We start from the raw sequence: 27,183 nt of genomic DNA on the forward strand, positions 1-27,183 counted from the left end.
GTCTTCCTCATCATGATTAACATCTTCTGAATTGTTCGGGTTTTGCATACATGCCGACAAGTGTTGGTTCGTTGATGTTCCACCAACACACGGGTCTGTGGCATGCGCTTGAGAGCAGTGGTTGCACTTGCCTTTTATGTTCCCCTCGTCGTCGTTGGACCGTTCAAAGTAGTCACAAACAGTTTCTGTTTCCTTTTCTTTGTTTCAGTATTTTGTGACTCCATCTGCTATTACAAGAAAAAACAAACACAAATTTAACTTTAATTTGCCTACAGAAAATTGATTAAACTAAACTTAACAAACACAAATTAAACTTTAATTTGCATAATGAGAACTAGCGGTACAGTAACCGAGTTTTTGTGTAAACCGGTTCGGGTTGAAACCTATTTGGATTTGGGTCAAACTTGGCCAAAACAAAGTTTAGGCCAAAACAAATTTTAGTTAGAACCGATTCCGGCTTGGGTTAAACTTGGCCAAAAACAGTTTTAATTGGAAGTCGGAACCGGTTCTGGCTTGGGTCAAACTTGGTCAACAACAGTTTTACTTGGAACCGGTTCCAGCTCGGGTCAAACTTAGTCAAAACCAGTTTTAGTTGGAACCAGTTCCGGCTTGAGTTAAACTCGGTCAAATACACTTACAGTTGAAATCGGTTCCGTTTTTGTTCAAACTCGGTCAAAATTACTTTTAGTTAAAAACTGTTCCGGCTTGAGTCAAACTCTGTTAAAGACACTTTTAGTCAAACTCTGTTAAAGACACTTTTAGTTGAAACCTGTTCCGATTTTGGTCAAAGCTAGGTTTAGTTGGAGCCAGTTCCGGCTTGGGTCAAACTTGGTCAAAACCAAATTAGCTGGAACCAGTTTTGACAAAGAAAGCAACGGTTCAGTTGCGGTTTGGGTTTGAAACCAAGCCTTAACCTGTTCGGTTAGGGTTTAACCGGTTTCAAAGTATAGGTTTACAAACCCGATCCCAAACCGGCACGTAACAGTTTCAGTACCGGTTTCATTTCCGGGTTCTAAGCGATCTCCGGTTCAACTGGTTCTTTGTGCACCTTTAAAATAAAATAAAAACCACTACAAACCTATGAATACTGAAGAAACACTAATTGACCCCGGGCAGATTACGGATAATCTGGGGGTTAAATAGATGTTTCCCACGAGGGGTTAGGTCCGGCAAAGATGGTTCTTCTGATGACCTGCAAAACAGACACCGTGAGCTCGTCACTGAGAAGGGGGGGTACCTCCTTGTGACCACCCTCCGGCGTGAGAATCAGACTAGATTGCTCTTGAATATAAGTGTATATTAAGAGATTGCTAGAGAAGATAAGATAATAAGATATCAGATAATGTAAGATAATGTAATGTCCATACCATTCCAAGGTGTTGGAGTATTTATAGCCGAAGGTAGGTTTCCAAGAAGGTACAGCCGGCTGAATAGTATTCCTGTTCTGCCAACTGTGGGCTACGCACATGCCATGCTGGTAGTTGGTGGGTAGGCAGCGGCTGATAGTGACCAGGCCGGCTGTGTACTATTCCTTTCCACCAACTGCAGGCTATGCACGTGCTACGACAGGTTGGTGAGTAGGCAGCGGCTAATAGTGACAGGGGTTGGTGAGTAGGCAGCGGCTGATAGTGACCAGGCCGGCTGTGTACTATTCCTTTGTCACAGTGAGCTGTCGCTGCTTTGGTCAGACCTTTTGTCCATACCTCGTCAGGTACAGTACAAAAGGTCCTCCAGTAGCGTACGGACTGGCTCATTTGGGCGGGAGTATTCCCGGCTTTGGGCGGGAGTGTTCCCGGCTTGCTCACTCCTTCTTCAGGTGACATTACTGAATTATTTAAGAGTTAAGTGCCTTGTGCGTGTAGCCTTGCTGCGCGGGTAGCCTTCCCTGATGGCTAGTATCCGTTACTGCGGGAACAGGCGGAGTACGTCGACCATTGGGAGGCTTTTCCTGCGGGAACAGCTTGCGTACTGCGCGTAAGGACGTCACGTCTCTGAGCATGGTGGGTCCTGCGGATCCAGTTGGTTTCTGCGCAGACGTCTCTCTTCAAGTTGAGTCTTGCGAGTTTAGCCTTTGCGCAGACGTCCCTGTTGAAGGTGAGTCTTGCGGTTTCAACTGCGCAGACGTCCCTCTTTGAGGTGAGTCTTGCGGGTCCAACTGGGCTCTGCTGGGACCTACCTCTTCAAGTCCCCCCAGTCCAATGTTCTTCTCATGAATTGTTAATAAGTGAGGTGAACTTTTGGACTTAAGCAAAGGGTTTTGAAAAGGGTTTAGTTTTAAGGTTTTCCATGGGGATTCTTCCCGCGGAAGTCCTAATGTCACATGCAGAAATTCCCGACTTTTCTGCTTGATCTTTGGGTATGATGCGGGTAGGTCTGTAACCTCCTCGCAAGTCAGGAGCGTTGAGTTCCACTTGTGTAGATTCTCCATGAGGTTTTGGTAGTTTTGAACATAGTGATCAATTATGTTTAAACAACCAATTCCATCTTAGAGCTTCAAACAATCTAGTTCTCGACGTTCCCGCTATGCAGGGATGTTATTCCCGTTTCCGCAAGCATGGCCCAGAAGATCCTTCTTGGTTTCAATTCCCTGCGGAGTGCTAGGTATGTGAAGGGTTTCGCCTTGACACTGTACCCGCACTCGTCTTATAGTTACTTTACTTCCAAGGTATTCCTGGCTTCAATTCCCTGCGGGTGCTAAGTATGTGAAGGGTTTTGCCTTGACACTGTACCCGCACCCGTCTTATAGTTACTTGGTTGCCGAGGTATTCTTGGCTTCAATTCCCTACATGTGCTAAGTATGTGAAGGGTTTTGCCTTAACACTGTACTCGCACCTGTCTTATAGTTACTTGGTTGCCAAGGTAAGGGGTATAGTCCCGCTTACTTTTGAATCTTTTTTGAATCTTTTTGAATCTTTTTGAAATTTGAAGAGTTGGTGAAAGGATAAGAACAGTCCAGACTGTTGAAACGTCGTCCGACGGTTTCTTCTAACAGTTTCAGGACGTGCAGGAAGTTATGGCGACGTGACAGTATATGGTCATTCCAGACGCTTTTTCAGGCGCGTGGGCGCGAGTTTTCGGGCGCGTGGCCGCGAAGTTTACGGCACGCGTCCTGTCAACAGTTGTTGCCAGCTTGCATATTCCACGTGTCATAGTTTCATTGCACCTGCGTTTTCCTCTCTCTTCCGCATTAAATTCATCGCATTCATTGCGATGAGTATATAAAGGGAGGAGAGGTTGCATCTCAACTCACAGTTTCACCTATCTTCTTCTTCTAAACGATTTCCGGCGAATACTCTAACTTTTCTGTCGAGCATTCTCCTGAAATCGTTCTTCTTTACATTCAAAACATGTCTTCCGTTCATGATCTTGAGGCTACCGCCGAGGAGTCTGACGTGTATGCCGAGAATCCGTCGTCTACTTCTGATAAGGATGATAAGAGTACTGCTGGTGAGTGCCAGTGTGCTCTTACCGTCGACCTGTACCAGTACATTGTTAGGAAGTTCATGCTCGAGCCTTTCGAGCCTGAGTTTCCTAAGCCTCATCAGACGGTGTACGATGCCCCCAAGGGCAAGATAGGGGTGTATGCCGCATTCTTCGTTTATGGGAATCTCAGGTTCTCATTGACGAAGTTTGTGTACCGTGTTTTGGAGAGACACAGTGTACATCTGACGGAGGTACACCCAATGGCAATCACCAAGATTCGCCATTTTGAATGGGTGTGCCTCATTCTGGGCGTGGAGCCCCATGTCGACCGCCTGATGACCTTCTATTCCTGGAGGTGCATCCAGGGGTGGTATACCTTGGTCACTCGGATCAAGGGTTTGAAGATATGCGCTACCGAGCGCAGTCTTCGGTCTTGGAAGCGGGAGTTCTTCTATATCTCCGCTCGCGTCGTCCCCATAGCGATGACGTTCAAGAACGGGAGAGCTCTCCCGAACCTTCACGCCTTCAACTATGAGGAGGCGGAATGGTTCTCCAAGATTTTCCGGGTCCAGTCTCCGGTTTACCGCTTTGCGGAGTCCGGGATGGTGATGCTCGGGATGAGCCGGGTGTTGAAAGATGCTGGGGCGGAGGCGCCACAGGTTCCCATCGTCCTTGAATACGGTTTGAACTCTATTCCTTACGGTATGCTTCATATTCTTTGCTGATTTAAAGTTTTCTTCTAACTGTTTCTTTTGTTTTCAGAGGGAAACGACCTACAATCGCTCCTGCATCCGCGGGAGGCTGGTGGTCCCGCTCGGATGGGTACCCGTGCTCTTGATGAGAATGAGTTGCCCATCTTGGAGCAAACGGCGGATCGGTTTGTGGAGGTCTACCCGCCGGGCCACCCGATTCTGAGCGCCACGCGGCCAGGTAAGGAGTTATTTAACCCTCGCCCTGTCAATGCTCAAACCTCTGCTGGAATTCCTCTAATTTTGTCATCTTCTGATGAGGAATCCGCAGATGGTCCTTTCTTCACGCAGAAAAAGAAGGCTGCTGGCGGGAAGGGTAAGGCGAAGGTTGCCTCTACTGCCGATCAGGGGAATCGGTCAGAGTCAGAGACCGAGAGTGAAGAGGTGGCGGGGAACCCTGGTGGTGATGAGACCACTGTTCCGGAGGTTGCGACAGCTGTCACCTCCGGGCCGCCTAGGATGACGACGGTGAGCGGCGTGAAGAGGCCGGCTCCATCGGGTTCGTCCCCGCCTATCAGAACCTTCAAGCTGAAGAGAACTCGTAAGTGTAAACTTTAACTTTAACTTCATATCTTTCCGCCATTATATTTAAATATGTTTTCATGCAGGCGTGGATGCAACTGCATTCCAGGGTGGAGCGGGGAGGAGCACCTCTGGACCCATGACGGTAGGTTTGGTCAACCTACCCGAGGCGACGACCCAGGCGGCTGCGCCTGTTTGCAGTATTGGTTCAGTTGCTCATCCTGTTGAGGCAACTGTTCCAACTATAACGTCATCTCCGCCGGCTGTCAGTGCCATATTCACGGCGTCCTTCACTGAGCCGGCGGTGAGTTTTTCTGCGGGTTCTTCCGAAGCGGCGGCCACGGTTGTGAGTTCACCTCCAGTGAGTTCACCACCGATGGTCTCTACCGCGGCAGCTTCAACCGTGCCTCCGGCACCGGCGACTACCTTGCCCCCGACCGGTTCAGCAGGTATGTTTAGGGCTTCTAGCCAATCTCTGCCTCCTTCACATCTGCCTGACCTCTTGGATGGATATCCGTTAGGTTCGGGTGATGGGTTCGGCGGCTACCGGCCTGTTGTCGACCCTACAGGTGCGTAGGGTTATTTTGGCCTATTCTTTTTTTTTTATATATCATCTTTTCCTAACTGCTTTTTGTTTTTACAGTGTCGGATTCCAATGAAGTGTATGTTCCACGTTGGAACATCCGCCGAGGAACAACCCTTCGGACGGCTGTGGACTGCGTCGAGTGGACGCGCCACGCCGCTCCAAGTGGGGCGCTGGGGGAAGCTATGTCGAGCTACCAGGAGGGTAGGCTGACAAACGAGCTTCGAATTCTCCTTGCCCGGATGCAGCCGCGCGTCGAGCTGCTTTGTCGTGAAAACGACAAGTTAAAGGCGGCTCGTATCCAAGAAGTAGCTCAGGCGCGGGCTATCCGGGAGGAGAACAGGAGACTCTCCGCCGTCGCTGCGGAGAAGGAGAAGGCCTTCAAGGCCCTTGAGGTTGAAGTTCAGGCCCGTCTCGAGGCCCGTTCCAAGGCTACCCAAGCTGTTAATGAACAGCTTCGGTTGGCTAAGGAAACTGCACGGAACGCAACTGAGAGGGCCACCAAGGCTGAAGCTGTTGCTGAGCCTCTACGCACTGAGAATGAGGAGCTCAAAGCCAAATTAGAGAGGCTCCAGCAGGCTCATGATGCCTTGGCCATGGAAGATGCCAAGAAGCTCCAAGAGATCTTGGACCAGAGGGGGGTGCTTGACCACACTGAGCGTAAGCTAAAGGGCGTCGAAGAGGCTGCAGCCAAAGATGTGTTGCTTGCCAACCTTACAAAGAACGAAGCCGAACGCCCCCGTAATGAAGCTCAAGCTGCCCTCCAGGAGGCTCTGGTTACCAAGGAATGGCTTCTATGAGAAGCGTTGTCGCAGGTACGCATAGCTTCATAATATCTTTACGCTTTTCTTTGTACTTAGAAAAGGTTTTGATACATGTATTTTTGTTTTGTAGGTTGTGCATCGGGTCTTCACGGACACATCATATGACGATGCCATGAGCGCAGCCCTCAACGCTTCTCATGAGGATGGGGAAAAGGCTGGCTTCCTGCTTGGTCTAGGGTTCGTTGAGAAGGGCATCCCGCCTTCCAACTTCCCTTTATATGATGTGGATACTGAAGCTGTATATGACCAAGCAGTGAACCAGTATGCCGCCTTCCCGCACCCGGTGGTGGAGAAGGTGAACGAAGTTGCTGCTGCTGATGATGGGCTAACCATTCTCAAGACCTTCCTTGAACCGCCACAGCCAAATGATGGTGCGGGTACAAGTGGGTTTGGAGGGAGTGGCCCTAAAGCTTGATCTTTTAAATCCTTTCCCACTGTTAGGATAGATTTACGTCTTTGTATAGATTTATATTCTTGTAGGCGGGTAGATACCCGGCCATTCTTGTAACAGTTGAATTTTTATGGAATATAAATCTTTTGTGCGGGTAGGACCGTCACTCTTGCTTTATAAACGTTATACGACTTGCTCATGCATATTATAGTTTAATTTGGCACTTGTTTTGCCGCATAAACAATATATGATTCGCTTGTGCATACTTTAGTTTAACTTAGCAATTTCTTAAGTACTTTGGATAAGTTAACCTTTCAACGTGGCAGATAATAGGTTAAAGTTTTGCTTCCTCTTTCGTGATTGTGCGGGTAAGACCGTCACTTTCACTTAGTAGGATGGCTAAACTTTACCTATATCTGACCTGCGTGGAGGTTTTCCTCATTTTTTCCTTAAGAGATTTTCTAAGTGTTCTGAATAAGTTAACCTTTCGACGCGCGGTTGTCAATAGGTTAATGTTCAGTTTCCTCTATCATGATTGTGCGGGTAAGACCGTCACTTGCATTTAGTAGGATGACCAAACTTTACCTATGACTGACCTGCGTGAAGGTTTTCCTCATCTTTTCCTTAGAAATTCTTGCCGTTTTTTGTGTTTATGCGGGTTTTGCCGCCTTCCACACGCAACGACTTCTTTTCACACTTATTTATGCGGTGAATACCGGCATATCAGTGTTTTGGATAAGTTAACCGTTCGACGCGCGGTTGTCAATAGGTTAACGTTCAGTTTCCTCTATGATGATTGTGCGGGTAGGACCGGCACTTTCATTTAGTGGGATGACCGAACTTCACCTATGACTGACCTGCGTGAAGGTTTGCCGGTTTTTGTGTTTATGCGGGTTTTGCCGCCTTTCACACGCAACGACTTCTTCACACTTATTTATGCGGTGAAGACCGGCATATCAGTGTTTTGAATAAATTAACCTTTCGACGCGCGGTTGTCAATAGGTTAGTTCGGTTTCCTCTATCATGATTTGTGCGGGTAGGACCGGCACTTTCATTTAGTGGGATGACCCAACTTTACCTATAACTGACCTGCGTGAAGGTTGGCCGTTTTTTGTGTTTATGCGGGTTTTGCCGCCTTCCACACGCAACGACTTACTTCCCCACTTATGTATGCGGTGAAGACAGGCATATCAGTGTGGAAAGTTCATAAGTATAAATGTAAGATTATCAGCGTCAATGTGATAAGGAGAATCATTTCCATTAGAAGTGGCTCTGGGCCTTTTCTTTTACAAGTTTGGAATTGATCTACATGCACTGTGTAATTGAGCTCCCTTCCATGTTGTTTGGATGGGAGTGTCATCGAGCCGATATGCGCTTGGTTCGGAATCTCGTTGTTTACGCAGTATGTAGTCTCCAACATTGTAGCTGTAGTTTCGTGTTTTTCCCAACTGGGGTTCTACACGAGTTGGCCTGCTCAGCATCCTTTACGCCACGAGGTGTGCGAGTTCTCCATCTCTGACAAATGTCTCGATGATGTCTTTCAAGTCTATGCATTCGTCGGTGTTGTGGCCTTTTGTCCTGTGGAAGTCACAGAATTTGCTCTGATCAGCGTTGTGACGCTCTCGGATTATTGGAGCCTTTGGCCATGGGAGCCTCTCGGTGTCGAAAATCTCAGTGACGCTTTTGGTGAGCGGCGTCCACCGGGGGTTCCGGTTCGACGACTGCCTGTTGTCCTTTCCGCCTAACCGAGGGTGCGAGCCGGATGAGGTGTCGAAGTTTACCCTTGACTGCCAAATACCTAGCTTCCTCTTTTTGTTTAGTCGGGCGGTAAGGACATTATTTTCTCTTGTTTTCTAGGTGTAGAGGTTTGTGCTTTGGGGAAGATCTCTACCAAGTTGCTTTTCCGTTTTCGCGAAGCGTTTAGCTGCTGTCATGATGGCATCCCATGTGGATGGCATGCCATCTTTACCCGTTAAGGTGCGGATGAGCTCTGGGTCTTTCGCGCCCTGGATGAAAGCAGCGCGAACAAGATCTTCGCTAATACTGCCCAGACTTAGCTTCTTTGAATTGAAGCGCGTGATGAAGTCTAGTAAAGACTCATCTTCCTCTCGGATGCAGTTGAGGATTGTCCATTGCTCTTCAGTGTACTTTCTTTGTTGACTGAAGTGTTGGCTGAACTTCTGTTGGAAGTCTGCCCAATCGTAGATGTGGTGGACCGGTAGACGGTCGAACCACGCTCTGGCTGCTCCGACCAACGTCATCTGGAACATATAACACCACGTGGGTTCCGTCCAGTTGCTGACGGTTGCCCCCGCTATGAATCTGTTCAAATGATCGTCTGGGTCGGATATACCATCATAGGTGCCGATGTTGGACATCTGTTTGGCACTTCTTGGGGCGATTGCTTCCGCAATGTCCCTTGCAAACTTGGAGGTTCCCGCATTTGCAGCGGTTGGTCTGAAGGTTTTAGAGAAGTCACGTGGGTTTCCACCCGCGTTTTTTGGTTTGAAGGTTTCTCCAAAATTCCTTCTTGGTTGGAAGTCCGTTTCCTTACGCTTCCCTTTCGCCTTATGGCGAGGGTTTACGTCGGTGTCGGATTCCTCCGAATCATCGTCCAAGTACTCGCACTCATTGCTCATGTTGAGTTGTTGTCGAGTGCTTCCGAATTCGTCAGCCTGTTGGAGTGAACGTAAGCGTTCATTCAACTCAGCTTGGAATTCCCTTTGACGTTTTTCCGCCCACGCTTTAACTTGTTCAAGTGTTTGGCGGGGGGGCCTCGTCTGTTGTCTTTCCACCTGGGTATCAATGAATCCCAGGGGAGGATTGTTTACTGCACTTGCCCCGGCTCGGGTAACCGGGGTAGTGTTCGTAAAATTTACTGCACTTGCCCCGGCTTGGGTAACCAGGGTAGTGTTCGTAAAATGTGTGTATTCGCCGGTTTTCCCCCCAGTAGCTGGGGTTGTGGTTACCGGGGTTTCTTGGTTACTCCCTGGCCTGGGGACCGGAGTAACGTTAACCATCTTTTCGGAGGTTTTGAAAAAACTGAGAGAATTAGTTCTAGCTTTTATGCACGGATGGCGCCAATGAAGAAACACTAATTGACCCCGGGCAGATTACGGATAATCTGGGGGTTAAATAGATGTTTCCCACGAGGGGTTAGGTCCGGCAAAGATGGTTCTTCTGATGACCTGCAAAACAGACACCGTGAGCTCGTCACTGAGAAGGGGGGGTACCTCCTTGTGACCACCCTCCGGCATGAGAATCGGACTAGATTGCTCTTGAATATAAGTGTATATTAAGAGATTGCTAGAGAAGATAAGATAATGAGATATCAGATAATGTAAGATAATGTAATGTCCATACCATTCCAATGTGTTGGAGTATTTATAGCCGAAGGTAGGTTTCCAAGAAGGTACAGCCGGCTGAATAGTATTCCTGTTCTGCCAACTGTGGGCTACGCACATGCCATGCTGGTAGTTGGTGGGTAGGCAGCGGCTGATAGTGACCAGGCCGGCTGTGTACTATTCCTTTCCACCAACTGCAGGCTATGCACGTGCTACGACAGGTTGGTGAGTAGGCAGCGGCTAATAGTGACAGGGGTTGGTGAGTAGGCAGCGGCTGATAGTGACCAGGCCGGCTGTGTACTATTCCTTTGTCACAGTGAGCTGTCGCTGCTTTGGTCAGACCTTTTGTCCATACCTCGTCAGGTACAGTACAAAAGGTCCTCCAGTAGCGTACGGACTGGCTCATTTGGGCGGGAGTATTCCCGGCTTTGGGCGGGAGTGTTCCCGGCTTGCTCACTCCTTCTTCAGGTGACATTACTGAATTATTTAAGAGTTAAGTGCCTTGTGCGTGTAGCCTTGCTGCGCGGGTAGCCTTCCCTGATGGCTAGTATCCGTTACTGCGGGAACAGGCAGAGTACGTCGACCATTGGGAGGCTTTTCCTGCGGGAACAGCTTGCGTACTGCGCGTAAGGACGTCACGTCTCTGAGCATGGTGGGTCCTGCGGATCCAGTTGGTTTCTGCGCAGACGTCTCTCTTCAAGGTGAGTCTTGCGAGTTTAGCCTTTGCGCAGACGTCCCTCTTTGAGGTGAGTCTTGCGGGTCCAACTGGGCTCTGCTGGAACCTACCTCTTCAAATACGTTAAGATTTCAACAAAGAAATGAAAGGCTTGACCATTAATATTAATATTAATATAAAGAAATGCAGATGAAAAAAGAAGAGAAACAAGCGCAGACCATATTAACACAGATACATCACACCTTAAAGTTAGGGTTCCGGCCGATTAAGTTCACTTGTGTTCTGGTGATACAAAAGCAGCAAATGGGGTATAAATATAAATAGTGTCTATCGAAAGTATAACACCTTTAGGGTTTTAATCTAACTATAACAGTCCTTGGTGTTTCAAAGCATATACGACGTCGTCAATGGTGGTGACGGTTGGTTATCCGGCCAGCATGTATACGTGACACAAGTGAAATCAAGCACGTAAAAAGTAGGTTGGGCTCGACTACAAATTATTAATTGTTTTTTAACACGAGTTTATTTGATATATTTGATACATTAAACTTACTAAAAGACGAGACAATTTAATAGGCCAAAAAACCCAACAAGTTAAAAGGCATCAACGATGCAAAATATGTTAAAACTAGTGTTTTATCTGGCGCGTTGCGTCAGACAGGCCGGTAAAACACAAGCGTTGTCAGTCCTGACTATTGAGGTGTTAACTTTACGTGAATTCGATCAGTTTCAGTCACGTGTGTTATGATAGTAGAACTAAAACCAAAAAAAATATGAAAATTGAGATGAACCAGCAGGGTGGTTTCGGTTGGTAAAACTCAGACGTTGGTAAAACCCGAGCGCTGTCGATCCCGGATGTTGAGGCGGTGAGTCTAGGCAGATCCGGTCGGTTTCCGTCACGTTCGTTATGGTACCGGAACTAAAACAAAAATAAATAAATACAAAACTGGCATTCGGTCGATTTTCGTTATGTTCGTTACGGTACAAAAACTAAAACAAAAGGCGGTGAGTCAACAAGATTTCGATTGGTTTCCGTCACATTGTTACACTACTGGAACTAAAACAAAACAAAATTGACATTCGGTCGAGCTTGTTATGGCACCAAAAAAAACCAAAAAAATACCACTTGACCAATGTGGTGCCGCCAAGTGGCCTAGTGGGCACTTAGCGGCACCAAAGTTTACAATTGTATTATATAAATAAATATAATATCACATCATCTCTTATACCCATTATCTTTCCTTTCACTCATTATCTTTTATCATTTTCTCTCTTATTCCCCTCACAACATCTCAAAATCATACATTTAGTCAAAGATTTTCCTACACTCTTTTTTCTCCAACTCATCATCCATGTCACAAATGCAATATAAATGCATTGTATTGGGTTTGATCTAATAATGGGGTTGTTTGGTAGCCTTTTAACAGTCAATAAGAGGCTACCTCTTAATGGCGCATAACCTCTTAATGGTTAACAAGTACCCTTAAGTCTGAATGGTTAAAAGACTACGGGGCTGTTTGGCAAGTGCTGAACCATTAAGTGTTGAATCAGTAATAGGTCTGAATGATTAAGTGACTCTGATCCAGTAAGTGCTGAACCAGCAAGTGTTGTTTGGTTGGACATCTGAATAACTGTGTAGAATAACAATTTTTTCCTCTGAATTATTTCATGATGAATGAAATACATACGAAAACAAACTTTTATTATAACCAACCAAAATACATCTTAAAACAAACTTTCATTATAACTAACCAAAATTTATCTTAAAAGAAACTTTCATTATAATAAACGAAAAAAAATTACAAATTTTGTCCTTTTGAATTACATAAATTATGGAATGGGTCATTTTTCAAAATGAGTTTCATTCTTAGTCCTTTATTTGCATGTTTGTCATGGTTTTCGTCCTTTACACTAACGGAAATTAAATTTTTCAGTTAAGTAAGCCCATGTGCAATGCACATGAGGGCATTTTCGTCCTTTTACCCATTAAGGACTATTTGTGTAATTAACTAAATTTGTAATTTAGTCAAACCAATTAACATGAGGGTTGTTTATGTAATTTCTTTAAAGAAACTTTACAATTAAATTAACTATATATATATATATATATATATATAATCCCTATTTATCTCTCTCTCTCTCTCTCTCTTTATGTATCTCTCACTCTCCATCACCATCTCCTCTAATCACCCACATCCACCACCACCATCACGTCGCCGCCAACACCACCATACCGGAAACACCATCATCTCCACCTCTCCAGCTAATCCCCATCTTCAGATCTAGGGTTTCCTCTTCTCTCTCAAAACCATTCAACCCTTTTAATATGCCGTCATGAATACCACCATCACCATGGTCTGGGGCGAAGAGTATGAGAGAGAGAGGAAATAGAGAAAGCCGAGCAGACCGGTGGCATGTAGGATCACGTTATAAGGGTCGTGTCGGAGCGGCCTTCATGACCAATAATTACCTGTGTTTCAGATTGGGTGAAAACGATTTCAAATATCAATAATTATAGAGGGAGAAAAAGATAGATCGAGAGTCAGAGGGAGAGGGAGTATAGGGGTTATGGTTGGAAGTCAAAGTCAGAGTCGTCGTCGTAAAAAAAATGATCTAACCCTCTGTGATGCTCTCTCTCTCTCAATCTGCAATTTAGAACACCCCATTCAGATTTGAATTGATGGTGGTCATCGGCCACCGCTGGAAATTCGTAGGGTGGCGGTGGTGATAAATTGTTGCCGGTAGGAGACAATGGTGCATGGGGGAGGAGATTGGCCAGGAAGACGGAGTTTTGGTGGGGAATAAAGTGGTGGGTGGTTCATTGAATTTCGGTTACACGTTATTAATTTAGTATTTATATGTATTTTGTATTTATGTAAATATATTTAGTATTTAGGATATATCATATTTATGTATTTTTTTAATTACAAATTTAGTTTATTGTAATAGTCCTTAATGGGTAAAAGACGAAAATGCTCTCATGTGCACTGCACATGGGCTTACTTAACTGAAAAACTTAACGCCCGTTAGTGTAAAGGACAAAAACCATGACAAACATGCAAATAAAGGACTAAGAGTGAAACTCATTTGAAAAAGGACTCATTCCATAATTTACGTAATTCAAAAGGACAAATTTTGTATTTTTTTCTAAACGAAAATACATCTTAAAATAGTTCACCAAGACATCGACAGAAATAACTTAACAATGCACCCATAAGTAGATGACTCGTATCCATGCAGTCCATCACTCCCTCCATGGCCTGAAAATATAGACAAATTTATAATTTTTGTTAAAGATGAGATTACGTAACAAAGATCAAAACATGCTATAACACCCTAAATTTAGAAACAACTTTTTAACAAATTTTATTACGGAAAAAGACATTCCCAAAAATTTCCTTTTAACATCCACGACATACTTAGGATTTCATTAACTTAATAACAACATTTTCGTTTAAGTAATTAAGTTATTGTAAAAACAACTACATTTGATCAAATGAAATAGACACTTTACATGTGAGGCCAACCCAACTTAAGTATAAATCATCAAACTTGACTTAAACTTGTAGATGTGCGTGCTCATCCTCTGTTCCGAGCACTTTATCTCCTAATATGTGAGTTCACGATTAGGATCTCACTATAATAAGTATGTTAAACTTATCATTTGGGTCTTCAACATCCTATCAGCGTTCCTTTTCGTTTTCCTACATCTCAAACCTACAACCAATCCTTCTTTTATGACTTTACCATTGTCGTGAAAGCTTGCTCTTCAATCCTCAAACCCGTTTCCTGTGGCATATCCAAGTCACACATTATTAGTAGAAGTGTATAATATCATTAGTAATCATCTCATCTGAAATAATTTCATGCTAAATGAAACCAATTTGTCTTTTGACAAAAAGCCAACCCTCAAATAGATAAGCAAAATACATTAAAAACATCAATTATTGTTTTAGTCCGAGCATGTTTAAGCATCCACTTTTAGCTCGTTTTAAGAAGAGTAAATCATGTTAGGCACTTTCTGTGCCGTTGTTTTAACAAGCTTATTTGACCAACTAAATGACCGTATCTTCTTAAAATCTAAATTTCTACAAAAATTAGACTCTACAAGGTTTCCATGCATATAAAGAACACCCAAAACGGACACTTGATAGATTTTTTAAGATTTTTGCAAAACAACCCATAACTAGTGTGAAAGTTATGAAAATCAGCTTTATGCTTCTTCTCCAACTCGACCCAACCCTCCATTTTCAACCCATTTTCACAGCTCTAAACCAAATTCAACCCTTATAATATGTTGGTGTCACACCCCGACTTAGGGCTTGGGTGCGACGCCCGTTAGTTGGTATCTTGTTTGAAAATATATCAGAGTTGCGGGTTATTAGCGGAAGTCTTTGATTATAATAAAATATTAATTTATTTTGAAAATCTCTTGGATATAAATATCCAAGTATTTGGTTTACAAACCTCTGTTTATTCTTGTTTATCATATTTTATTTATTTAAAACTAAGCCATCTCTACCTGCGAACATCTAACTTCAAGAGTGACTCTTATTCCCTTGCTACCTGTGCTATTCTTGCTTTCCTGTAATGAGGGGGAAAAATACGCCAGCGATATCCTGGTGAATCGTTGACTCTGAAAACGTTTGACTGACAAGATAGTTTTGGAACAAACTCAGCAGAAACGTCTCTTATTTCTGGGAAATTATGGTTCTCCAAGAACTTATGCCCATTGGAGAACTTTCGTTATGTCTGTTAGCCTGCGACCACGTAGCCTTGATTGATAGGTTAACAGATATGTTTGGATCCAGACACATGTGTACTCGGTCTTAGTTGCTTTTATTGTCTACCTTGTGACTTAGGGATCACGTAATCCTTTAAAATTTAGAGATCACGTAATCTCATATTTGACTGACTGTTTTAAGATAAACAACCCATTTATCTGACTGACTGAAAAAGGTTTAACGTATTCACCTGTGATTGTGATTGTCTTTTCTGAATGATGTGGTGATCTCGTTTGAAAACCCTTGTGAATGAATGATGATTGATCTATAATAAAATAAGTTTATTTAAATACCCGGATCGTCTCTTGATCCAACTACAGACCTTTAGTTTAGTTTTGATAGCTATAAACCTTGACTGATCATTTGCTTGAATAAAATATTTAGACCCGTAGTCTTTTCATTTGTTTACAAATCATGAGTTAAGTTTCTTCTTCATGAAGAAACATTTATTAATAGGTTTCTTTGTTAAGAAGAAACATTGAATTGACTATAACCTTGGTATGTAAAATCTTACGTTTCTTAATTATGAAGAAACTACTATATCTGCTTGTATGTAAAAGCTTATGTTTCTTAATCATAAAGAAACATTATTTTAACTATAACCTTTGCATGTACAAAGCTATTATAAACATAATCATGATCAAGGTTTTGGGCTATACCCCTGACTATGGTCTAAGCCATATAATATAAAATAATATTTAGGCAGAACCCCTACCTTATGCAGTATTTGGAGTTTGTTGCCTATGATTGGTTGGGCGGCACTTCTATTCTATATAGTGTGACAGGGATTACACTGTCAGAGCTTCAGGGCTTGGCACGTACTACGAGATTGGCACGCTTCTCGAGATTGACACGCAAAACGATGCAAACGTGTGAAAAGTGAAGTGGTTGGTGTGAGTTGGAATGTGCCGAACACCCCTCTATTTATAGCCGTAATTCTGCAACTTCACGTATCGCGAAACTGCTTCGCGTATCACGAAGATGCATTAGCTTTGTTGAGTCAGCAGTAGGGTTGCCACGTGTCACCAGGCGCTGCTGTCTCGTGTCTCCACGTGTCACGCATGCAGAAGTGCAGCTTCGCGTATCGCGAAGATGCTCCAAAGTTGGTTCAAGTCTTTTTTCTTTCGCGTATCGCGAAGATGCTAAAGCCTGATCTTTCGCGATGCGCGAAGATGTAAAATTTCAGATTTTCATTTTAGTCCTTGCACTATCCAAAAGTACTAAAGCGGCCCTTATGCGGCTCGCGGCAATGCGAGCGTGCGAAGTGCCAAGTGCGCCATCAAAACGCCACATTACGCCCATCGCCCGAGTCCGTGTCCGTGCGCGTCGGGTGCTTCGCACCCTCCGCTAGGACTATGGAGAGTGATTAGCCACATTAAAACATTTCTAGGGAAACTTGCTTCCATATAAAGAGTTTCCATTTCTTTGTTTGTTTCCATGTGGGATGGAATTTCCTTATTTTCTTAACATGAGATAACTTGATTTTTTTCTTATCCCATTTATTCCATTACTTGACTTGTGAATATTTTTAATCCTTCAACTTTCAAAGTTGACATTTTAAGTCCAAAATAATTATGGAATTTTCTAGGATGTTACAATTGGAAGCATCAAACCGAGTAATCACGAATCAAAAGGTATATAAAAACCCATTCAGAATTTAAAAAAAAAATAAAAAAAGCTTTCTAGCATGTATAGCAAACGCAACACGACACCCGACAGAAGAAAGGTTCCAAAGGTAATAACTCCCAAATGCAACAGGCAGCCTAAACCACCTTCAATACAATGAGATTTAAGGTAATTCAATAGGTACCAATTAGAATTCACATAACTTATTGGCATGAACAAAAAGCATAAGCTACAAATACAGCAAACAAAGCGAATATATTAGGCATGAGCATATAACACCAGGTATCGGCAACGAACCGGCACAGTACAGATACGTTACAGCTACCAAGTTGATCTGCGCGTTTTAGTAAATTCAATTAAATTCATATCCTAGCGTTTTCATTGGATTAGTTTATAACTCCATCACTTCTTATGCAAATAATAGTCATTTGATCCGAATAAAAATTCTTTTCTGTTTTTCCTGTTTCGATGTAATCGGCTTAACCAATAGCTCGGTTACTATTACAAACACAAAGCGAATAACCTATTAAAAATCAGGATATGTTTTTTTCTCTGTTTTAACATTATCTTCTTATAACCAAATAACAAACACACCCACCTTATACAATCATTTAATCTTAAAATCCAAATCATAATGGCGATGTTTATCGGTTTGGTTATCGGTTTATTCAATTTATACAGTAGGCCTATTCGTTTTTATTTAATTTCAAGTTATTAAACCAAATTAACTGAGTCGAATAACCAAAGCCCAATCTGAATAAACAAATAGCTGACTAACGATTCGGTTCTTTTTTCTCGGCTTCGGTTTAATTGGTTTATAATCGAATAATGATCACTCATACATCATAATGCAAATATTCATTAAATGAAATAAAACCAACACAACTTTATACATTCATAAAAGAATTTCAGGGCAACAGCTGCTATTATTGATTTAGGGCACCAAAAAACTCAAATTTCAATTGGATCAAAACCCTGATGAGATTCCTGTAATCGACAAGAGTAGGAAGATGAAGGACGCCAGAGGACTTTAATCGAAGGAAGACAACGAAGAGTTGTAGAGGCAGTGCCGTTAATGGCAAGTGGTGGTTATGCGCAGTGGTGGTCGACGTTGTGCGACGGTGGTGGATACACTGTGGTGGTTGACGGTGTGGAGGTGAAGAACGGGTGGAAGAAAGGAACTAGATTGAAGAGGAGGATAGGAAGGTTAGGGTACTTTGGTCTCCTTTCTCATTCAGACTTGTTTTATGTCAGAACTAATAAGTGTTAAAAAATTCATTCAGAGTTATTTGCTGGAGGAGCCAAACACACTGAATCACACCTAATCTGACCGATTCAGATATTGGCATCTGAATGGTCCCATTAAGAGGCCAAACAAACACCCCTACCTCTTAATGATTACCTCTTAACCATTCAGATTTTTATGAATCATTAAGTGGTAGCCTCTTAATGTCCATTAAGATGCTACCAAATAGCCCCTAAGCCAAGTAGACTCAAATAACAGTAAATGCAAACCACGGTGTGTTCGTATTGGCTCTACACGTCCTATAAGCCGTATTGGTTCTGTACGTCCTAAAGTCGTATACAGATCCATATTTGAAACAACGGCACCAAATAACCCGTCATCTTACCTAATGAACGCCACAATTACCCTAAAGCATGAACAAGATTAAAAACTTTTATTTTTTGTGTTCATAACTATAATTAGTAATTATCTTGAACTCAACAATACTAATTTAAGACGTGTTTGGAGGACGTTGATTATAACTCATTTGAAACATAAAATACTGATTGAAATTCATGTTTGTACAAGTGGTTGATCATTTAACTCATGACTTCGAGAAGGAAAGCGCATTTGTGTTTGTAATAGATGAGTCGTTTGCCTCATCATCAAGTCTTCAAATCTAGGTTTGGAATAGAAGAACATCAATCAAGTGGTAATTTGAGAGCTTTGTTGTTGGTGAAAAGTCTCTCAAATCCCTTCAAAATCGACTGGGGAGTATCCGTGTGCTAGTAGAAAGGTAGCAGCTCATGGTCTAACTATGGTAACATATATGATTCCATATATCTTAACTAGGCGGGTGCCTACGTGATGCGGGGGGTATTTGAAAACACGTCGTGGTAATCACGTAAAAATTATGGGTGTTCATGGTTTCGTTTAAAATCTTGAAGCCGTGGTCGTATTTTGGTTTCACGGTTGGTTTTTATTATTTACTTTCAGTCGGTTGGTCGATTCCAAAATTTTCAAAATGTAGTGAACTAGCATTGTTACCCGCGCGTTGCGACGGTATATTTTTTTCTTGGTTATAAATATCATTTAGGTTTGGTTTTGCGTAGCTTTTACATTTAAATTTATATAAATCCAATATGAAGATTTAAGTAAATTCGTTATCAAAAAATAAAATAAAAGGTTTCATAATTACATTAAAAGAATGCAAATGCAAAAAATCTAAATATATAATTTATAACATTTAAACTTTTGTTATTAATATTTTACTAACCTACTATACAATTAGGGTTCTATATAAATTTAGTTTGATGCGAAGTGGAAGAAAGCATAAGACGCGAAGTGGAAGATGGTATAAGACGCAGAACATACCAAAACCGTGAAATCAAAGAGGGTGTTAAATAGTTCATGACAAATATATTTTACAATCACCCAGAGTAATTTATTATCTATTTTGATTATCTAATATCTCATCACCCTTTTTAGTAAAAATAATGTGCAATAGATAATTTATCGCAATGTCCCTTCAATTATTATTATTTAATACATATGGTTTTTTTGTTTTAAAAACATTTGCCTTTATAAAGTCCCATAATGCCTCGGGGTGCAAAACTAATTTTGTTGTAACCAATCAATTGCATTCGCAACATGTAGAAAATCACAATTCACATATTATTTACTAAATCAGGTTGCATACGTGTCACTTTTCTAATTAAAACCTTTGTATAATAATATGAACAATAGAAATTGGATTGCCAATACAACACGAAAAATAAAAATAATTGATGTGAAATTCATCTGACCCATATGATAAAAATAAGGGTGAGGGGAGAAATAGTCAAATAAACCATTCACAATGATAGATCAACTACAACAAATACACAAACCATGCAACCGAGATATCGTAAACGCAACGACAAATTCGCAACCCTAGCATCAAACTGAAGCCTGAAAACAGTTAAGAAAGGTGCGCAAGTTGGAGGCAGGGGAAGATTTGTCGACAAACAAATTCTTGTATATGGGATGGCGAAAACAAATTCTTGTATATGTATCCAAATTCGCACGTTCCTGTCAATGAAACGATCAATGGGTGGCCGGAAACCGTTATACCCCTAACACTATTACTCATGTTGTTTTCTAAATGAACAGCGTCAACGTTTGGTTTGCATTTCTAAATGAAGCATTGTTTCTCTTCATGAACACTGATTCAAATTTGCATTTGTTCAAATTTTTATTTAAGAGTAACACACAAATCCACAAACTTTCAACGTAATTGTTCAAATTTAAGAGTAACACACAAATCCACAAACTTTCAACGTAATCTGAACACGGATCAATCATCCATAATCATGCACGTTGATACAGTCCTATTATATGAATAAGTTTATTATTATTGTTTAAGTTTATCTTTTATTTAGTTTCCTTATTATAGTAAAATTATGTTTCCTTAGTGTTTATATATTTTTCTATTTTTATGTCTTTGTTTTCCTATATATTGTAATCTCGTTTAATAAAAAGAATAAGAAAGAATTATTATTTTTGGTCTATTTTCTCTTCTTCTCTTGTGTTCTTGAGAGATTGACGGTTGTCTCGAATAAACCGTAACAATTGATGCTTTCATTGAGCCTTAGCCTAGATGGCTTTGGAAGAACTCTTGTGGGAGCATCCGCAATTACCTCATTTCACTGGATCCAATCCTGCCCTATGGATCTCTTAAGCTGAATGATATTTCCTCTTTTACGCAATCTATGGCGACGAGCGATTTCCCTGTGTCATTGAATCCTTCAATGATGAACCATTCTGGTGGTTTAATGGTTGGCTTCGGAGTTCAGACTTCCTCACTTGGGATGATTTCACTACGACAATGCTTACTCAATTCCACGCTAGTTCCATCAATGCAGTTGCCATGTATGATCATGAAACCATTGTTAATGAGGAAGTTACTCAAGGATTGGGAGATGTGACCTTATATCACACCCCGACCAAAGGCGGCGGAACATGCCGAGGTGTAACGATTGTCCATAAGCACATGACACTAATTAAAGTGACAGTATTTAATAAACTCATTTCATTTCACAACATCGAAAATGTCACATAACAATTATCCATAAAATAACCATAAACAAGATATCACAAAATATGGCAAATTTGATATTGTTCATTTTTACTAATATCCTAAGGTCTTTGATGTCGTTTTCTTCACAATCATAAATCAACCAAGATGCAAATCTGCAACATTTCATAAAATAAAGTTTGTCAACACAAAGGTTGGTGAGCAATTCATAAGTTTAATCATATTAGTATATAATAAAGATAGCCACAAAACTTGCATACGAAACGATAAATAAAAGTGGTAATTTGGATAGATAGATATCGCTAAACACATTAGCGACACCTAGCTATAAGGGGATGCCAAATAGTCTAGGATTTTATAGTTATCGTTAATTGCATTACGTTAACGACACCTTGCTATAAGGGGATGCCAAATAGTCTAGGATTTTAGAGTTCCACCAACCAAAAGCGATAAACACATAGGCATATAAGCATAGAACACCAAATCGAGCAATTATTTAGGTAAAGTATACAACTACGTTTGTGGTTTAAGATTCAAATATAAAGCATTTTGTTGAATAAGTATGAAATGTCACCCCCAAAATAAAAGATGGAAAATGGGGTATGAAGTAATCACCTTCAAGTAGTAAACTTGAAAGATGATAATTTGGAGATTTGTCGGAACGACAAATTTAACGCACAATGCCTAAAAAGAAAATAAGTCTTGAATTTAGAAAGGTTGTCTTGAAGGTCTTTAAACAAAATAAATATTGAGAAATGTAAATAATTAAAGTTCAAGGTTTAAAATGTAACTATTTAAGAATTTATAATAATAACCCTTTAAAAATGTAAGTTTGCTCGAAACCGGGTTAAAGTATCTAACCTTAATATTTACTCAACCTATGTTAAGTAATAAGGTGGGTAAAATGCAAGAATGCAAATCCCTTTGGAATAAAGATACTAAAACGGGTTTTTTTTATCGAGTGTTCGGGTTGTCGGTTCGGGTCTTGATAATTGGTCAAACCCAAAGTTAACTTTCCAAAATATTGAATATTATGAGATAACTCAATAAAATTTAATAAGACTTAACCAAGTATGTAGTTCCATTGTTTTAGAACTAACAACGCACGTTAAGCGAGTGTTCGGTTTTGTCGGTCCAAACTTTGTTATGAGATCAAGTTGGATCCAACATTTCCAAGTACTTAAGAAAATATTTAAAAATCAATTTGTAACTATTTTTAAAGAAATATACAAGTCGTGATGGCTAAAAAAAAACACACTTGTGTGTCTTAAGCGAGTAAGAATCGGTTTGGTTTCCACATGTCTAAACACTAAAGAACTTGTATAATAATGTACAAATAAAAAAAATACTTTAAGTTTTACAACCAAAAGTTAACAATAACGTCTTTAAACAAAAGTTCGGTTTTCGGTTCGGATCGTGTTTCGGGTTAAGACCGAGGTAAGATTCTACAAACCCATAACCATAGAATTTGTAAAAATGATTTTAGAAACTTAGATCTAACAATAAGTATGTTTAAACAATTATTTAACAAAACTAGTAACAAATTTCGGTTTACAGTTTAGAGCTATTTACGGTTAAACCGAAGCATAGACTCTTAAAAACCCATAACCATGGAACTTGTAAACATGACCAACAAACTAAAATAAGCAAGATTAATATGTATGAACAAGTTATATAGATGTATATATATCAAGGATACGAAGTCCTCCATGAAGCCTTGCCTTATGAGGTCTAAAACCTCACCGACCGGAATCGGAGAAGTAACTACCAAAGGTAAACAAGGGGTGTATATTATATATATGTTGCACAACTATAAACAAGTATTAATAAGGCTACATAAACTAATTAAGATGAAAGACTAAAAACCTTCAAGAACACTTAAGAAGATAACCTTGAATCTTTGATGTTTGAGAGAGTTTTTTTTTTTGGAGTTGTAGCAAGGGAAAATGAAGAAGAAAGGTGGTGTATATATAGGGTAATGTTAGTGGTCAAATATGGGTGTGAGACACAAGAGTTTTCATGTAATGGATCAAGACAAAAACACAAAACAACAAAAAAAATAAATAAATAAATAAAAATAAAAATAAAAATAAAGGTAGGATGTTTTCAAGACCCAACAAGTGTGAAACAATATTGTAACATAAATCCATCATTTTGATTATAACATAAGCTTCGGTTTACAAATCGGGTCGGTTTACATAATAAACAAATACAAAATCGAATACAAACAAGACCCGAAATTGACGAATGTCACACCTTAGTTGGGCATGCAACTGGTAAATATAAGCAACAAAACGGTAATTTGATGGTTAATAAAGATGCCTATCAATTTTACAACAATACAATTAGCTCGTGCTCGTTGGCAATGACACCGTTAAAAGGTGCAATAAGGCAACCTGTGTTGCGCCCCTTGTGGTGGTCTGTTGATATTGGCCCGAATAACACCAGAAGACTCGAATGGTGGCCACCGTGGTGCTACGTTGAGACCTCCCCACTTGTCGTTGTACGACTTGAGTGGCGACCGCCATGGCAACGACATTCCGTCCTTGAGGACAAGGACGTTTTCAAGGGATCGGGAATTGATACAATTCTATTATATGAATAAGTTTATTATTGTTGTTTAAGTTTATCTTTTATTTAGTTTCTTTATTATAGTCAAATTATGTTTCCTTATTGTTTATCTTTTTCTATTTTTATGTCTTTGTTTTCCTATACATTGTAATCTCGTTTAAGAAAAAGAATAAAAAAGAATTATTATTTTTGGTCTATTTTCTCTTCTTATCTTGTGTTCTTGGGAGATTGACGGTTGTCTCGAATAAACCGTATCACATGTCGATGATGAAATCAAAGAGACGGTTATATAAATGTGTTTTTAGTGTAACTGTTGAAATCAAAGAGGGTGCTAAATCTTGCAATGGGAAATCGCCATAACTAGAAACCTCCAATGTATCCAGTACGATGCCGTTAATTTGTTCTTCAGTGCGGTTCGAATCCTCACCGCCAATGATTCGACTAATGTGTGAAAATGAAATAGGAAGGTCGTTATTTATAGCCTCCTTTCCGGAAAGTTGTGCCTCTTTTTTAAAAGATGTGTCTGTTCAGAAAAGTGTTGTGTTGTTGAATTATACATGCATAAATTGACTCTCATGGTGTTTCGGTTAAATTAGAATACATAGGGGAAAGAAACTTAAATTTGTGTATGTGGCATATGAATTAATTAAAATTAAAACTTTATAATTAAATATGTTTTGAAGAAAGGTTGGAAAATAGGAGTACGACGAATTCTAAATGTAGTATAGGATAATGGTTTAGTTTGCAGTTTATAACGAAAACCGTTCATATGAAACCAGACCATACTGTAAATGTTTAATGCATTTTAATCTTTTTGATTGTTTAGTATTAGATATGTTTTGTTACACACACACACACATATATATAGGGTGAGAATCCTAAGAGAACTTTTTAAAATTGAGATCTTTGAGAACCATTTATGCCAAAAAAAACCCCCTTAAAAAAATATAAAAAAAATTATAAAACGAAAAAAAAAAGAAAATTTTAAAAAAGTAAAAAAAACAAAAAAAAAATTATTTTTCATCCAGGTTTCATTAAAAATATCCTAACTATACATATATGTATATTTTTTTATTTAATCTCGATTTACATAAAGTACACATATGTCATTAACATTTATTTTAATTGTACATATGTGTATAAAGAATAACATGTTTAAAATTAAAAAATACATATTATACATATATGTATAATTTTGATAAACCGATATTTTTCTTAATTTTTTATGAAACCGGGACGAAAGAAAATTTTTTTTGTTTTTTTACTTATTTTTATTTTTGCGTTTTTTTTTTGTTTTATAATTTTTTTTATTTTTCTTAAAAAGAGTTTTTTTTTGTCTAAAACAGTTCTCAAAGTTATAAATTTCAAAATGGTTCTCGCATGATCCCATATATATATATATAGGGGATGGATCATGAGAGAAGTGATATTATAGCGAGAAGTCGATCTCAACCATTGATTATCTTTGATTTGTTCAATGCATTAATTCCTCTAATTACTTCTAGAATATTTTTCACATTAATTCTTATAGAAGGTTACAAATTTGAATTATCTATTACCTACGTATAAAAAATTGTATATGTAGGTGAATTGTATTAAATTGATCACCTACACAAGTAACATAATAATCTACACATCGCTCATATTCAATTATACAACTTGTAAGTTATTTTTATTTTTATCAAAATGTAACTCGTATTTACCAACACAACTTATTTTCTCCTACACTAATTTTGTTTCTTTTATTTTTCACCAACACATAACTAATATTTACCTACACATATATCGTATTCACCTACACAGCTTGCTAGTTCATTTATTTTCACCTACATATAAATAATATTCATCTACACATAACTCGTATTTGCCTACACATAAAAGACAGATTATAAAACAATTAAAATTATAAAAAAATATATGATGTGTTCCTACATTGCGAATATTTTACAAGTTTAGGTTAACACTATTAATTTTATGTGATATTATGAACAAGGTTTGTTTGTGTAGGTTATTATTGTGATTTGTGTAGGTTAACATGAACTAGTTATGTGCATTCATAAAAATATTGTGATCTGTGTAGGTGATAACATGAACTAGTTTTTGTATGTGTAGATTAATATTATGATTTGTGTAGGTATTTGTTTTTATGATGGTTAATATATTTATATTTTTTATAATATGAGTATGATGGTTTTGTTTTATGAATTATTTAAAGATTAAATCAAATTAAAAAATAAAAATAAATGTATAATCATTTGAACTTAACATTAATTAGTATTAATTACCAAAAGAAACTCCTAAACTTTTTACTAATATACTTCTAAAATTAAATAATCCAAAATTAAAAAGAAATATTATGATTGACCAGAATCTCTTCTCGCACTTCTCACACTAAAAACACTTCTAAAATGAACCCAATCCTATATATATATATATATAATATTAGATATAGTTAAAATAAAACTTGAACAAAGTCTTTTTGTTAATACAAGTAAACTTGACTATTACATCTTTAAATTAACCTAATTCTAATATATATTTTTTTTGTAATATGTATTCTTGTTGCGTCTTCCATTAAAGTTTACCATTTATGTGACAAACGTTTTCAATATTCATATTATGATCCTATTAAGTATCATATTTTGTTGGTGTTTAGTTATAACTGATGGTGCAATTAGATAAAATGTGTAAAACTCTTAAAATCAAGTGAAAATAGAAAGATAAACTGGACGACGAGAAACTTTTTGCATAAAAATTTAAAATCGCGTAATGGCTTTTATAGCTTTACATAAAAAGCAACCACTATTTCATATATCCTAACCACTAATCAGGTGAGATGTGGGCATCCCCACTAGAGGTGGGCAAATAAACCAGTTAACCGAACCGACCCAAAAACTGAACTGAAACCGAACCGGTTTGAAACCGATTATGTAGAAACCGGTTTGGAACCGATTGAAACCGTAGGTTCGGAACCGGTTTGTAATTTTCTCCACCAAAACCGGTTCCAAACCGGTTAACTGAACCAAAACCGGCCAAAACCGGGCAAAAACCGGTCAAAACCCGAACCGAAACCAATCGTATCATGGTAAGAAACCAGTTTCAACCCGAAGCGAAACCAATCATAAACCGGTTTTGACTTTTGTTGACCAAACCGAACCGGTTTTAAATTTTAAACCGGTTTGTGCACCTTTAATCCCCACCATCTTCTTTATTTCTGACACATGCTAATTAAAACAAAACTAACTAGATAAACATGAAATACTAAATATTTAAATAAACATTTATACTATTATATATAATATAGGAGTAAGGGACCTCTTAAATTTTAAGAGGTACCACTCTTATAGCATATTACATAAGTAACAATGAATAGAATTTTCAAAATGTAT

General features: G+C 39.4%; 1 pseudogene; it reads right to left on the reverse strand.

Moving 5' to 3' along the window:
- Nucleotides 1–27,183, reverse strand: part of LOC143559234 (zinc finger BED domain-containing protein RICESLEEPER 3-like) — a 44,370-nt pseudogene that overhangs the window by 1,797 nt on the left and 15,390 nt on the right.

Source organism: Bidens hawaiensis, unplaced genomic scaffold, assembly GCF_021521415.1.
Source record: "Bidens hawaiensis isolate Kalapana, Puna unplaced genomic scaffold, B.hawaiensis_p1.1 tig00019793_1, whole genome shotgun sequence".
Lineage (NCBI taxonomy): Eukaryota > Viridiplantae > Streptophyta > Magnoliopsida > Asterales > Asteraceae > Bidens > Bidens hawaiensis.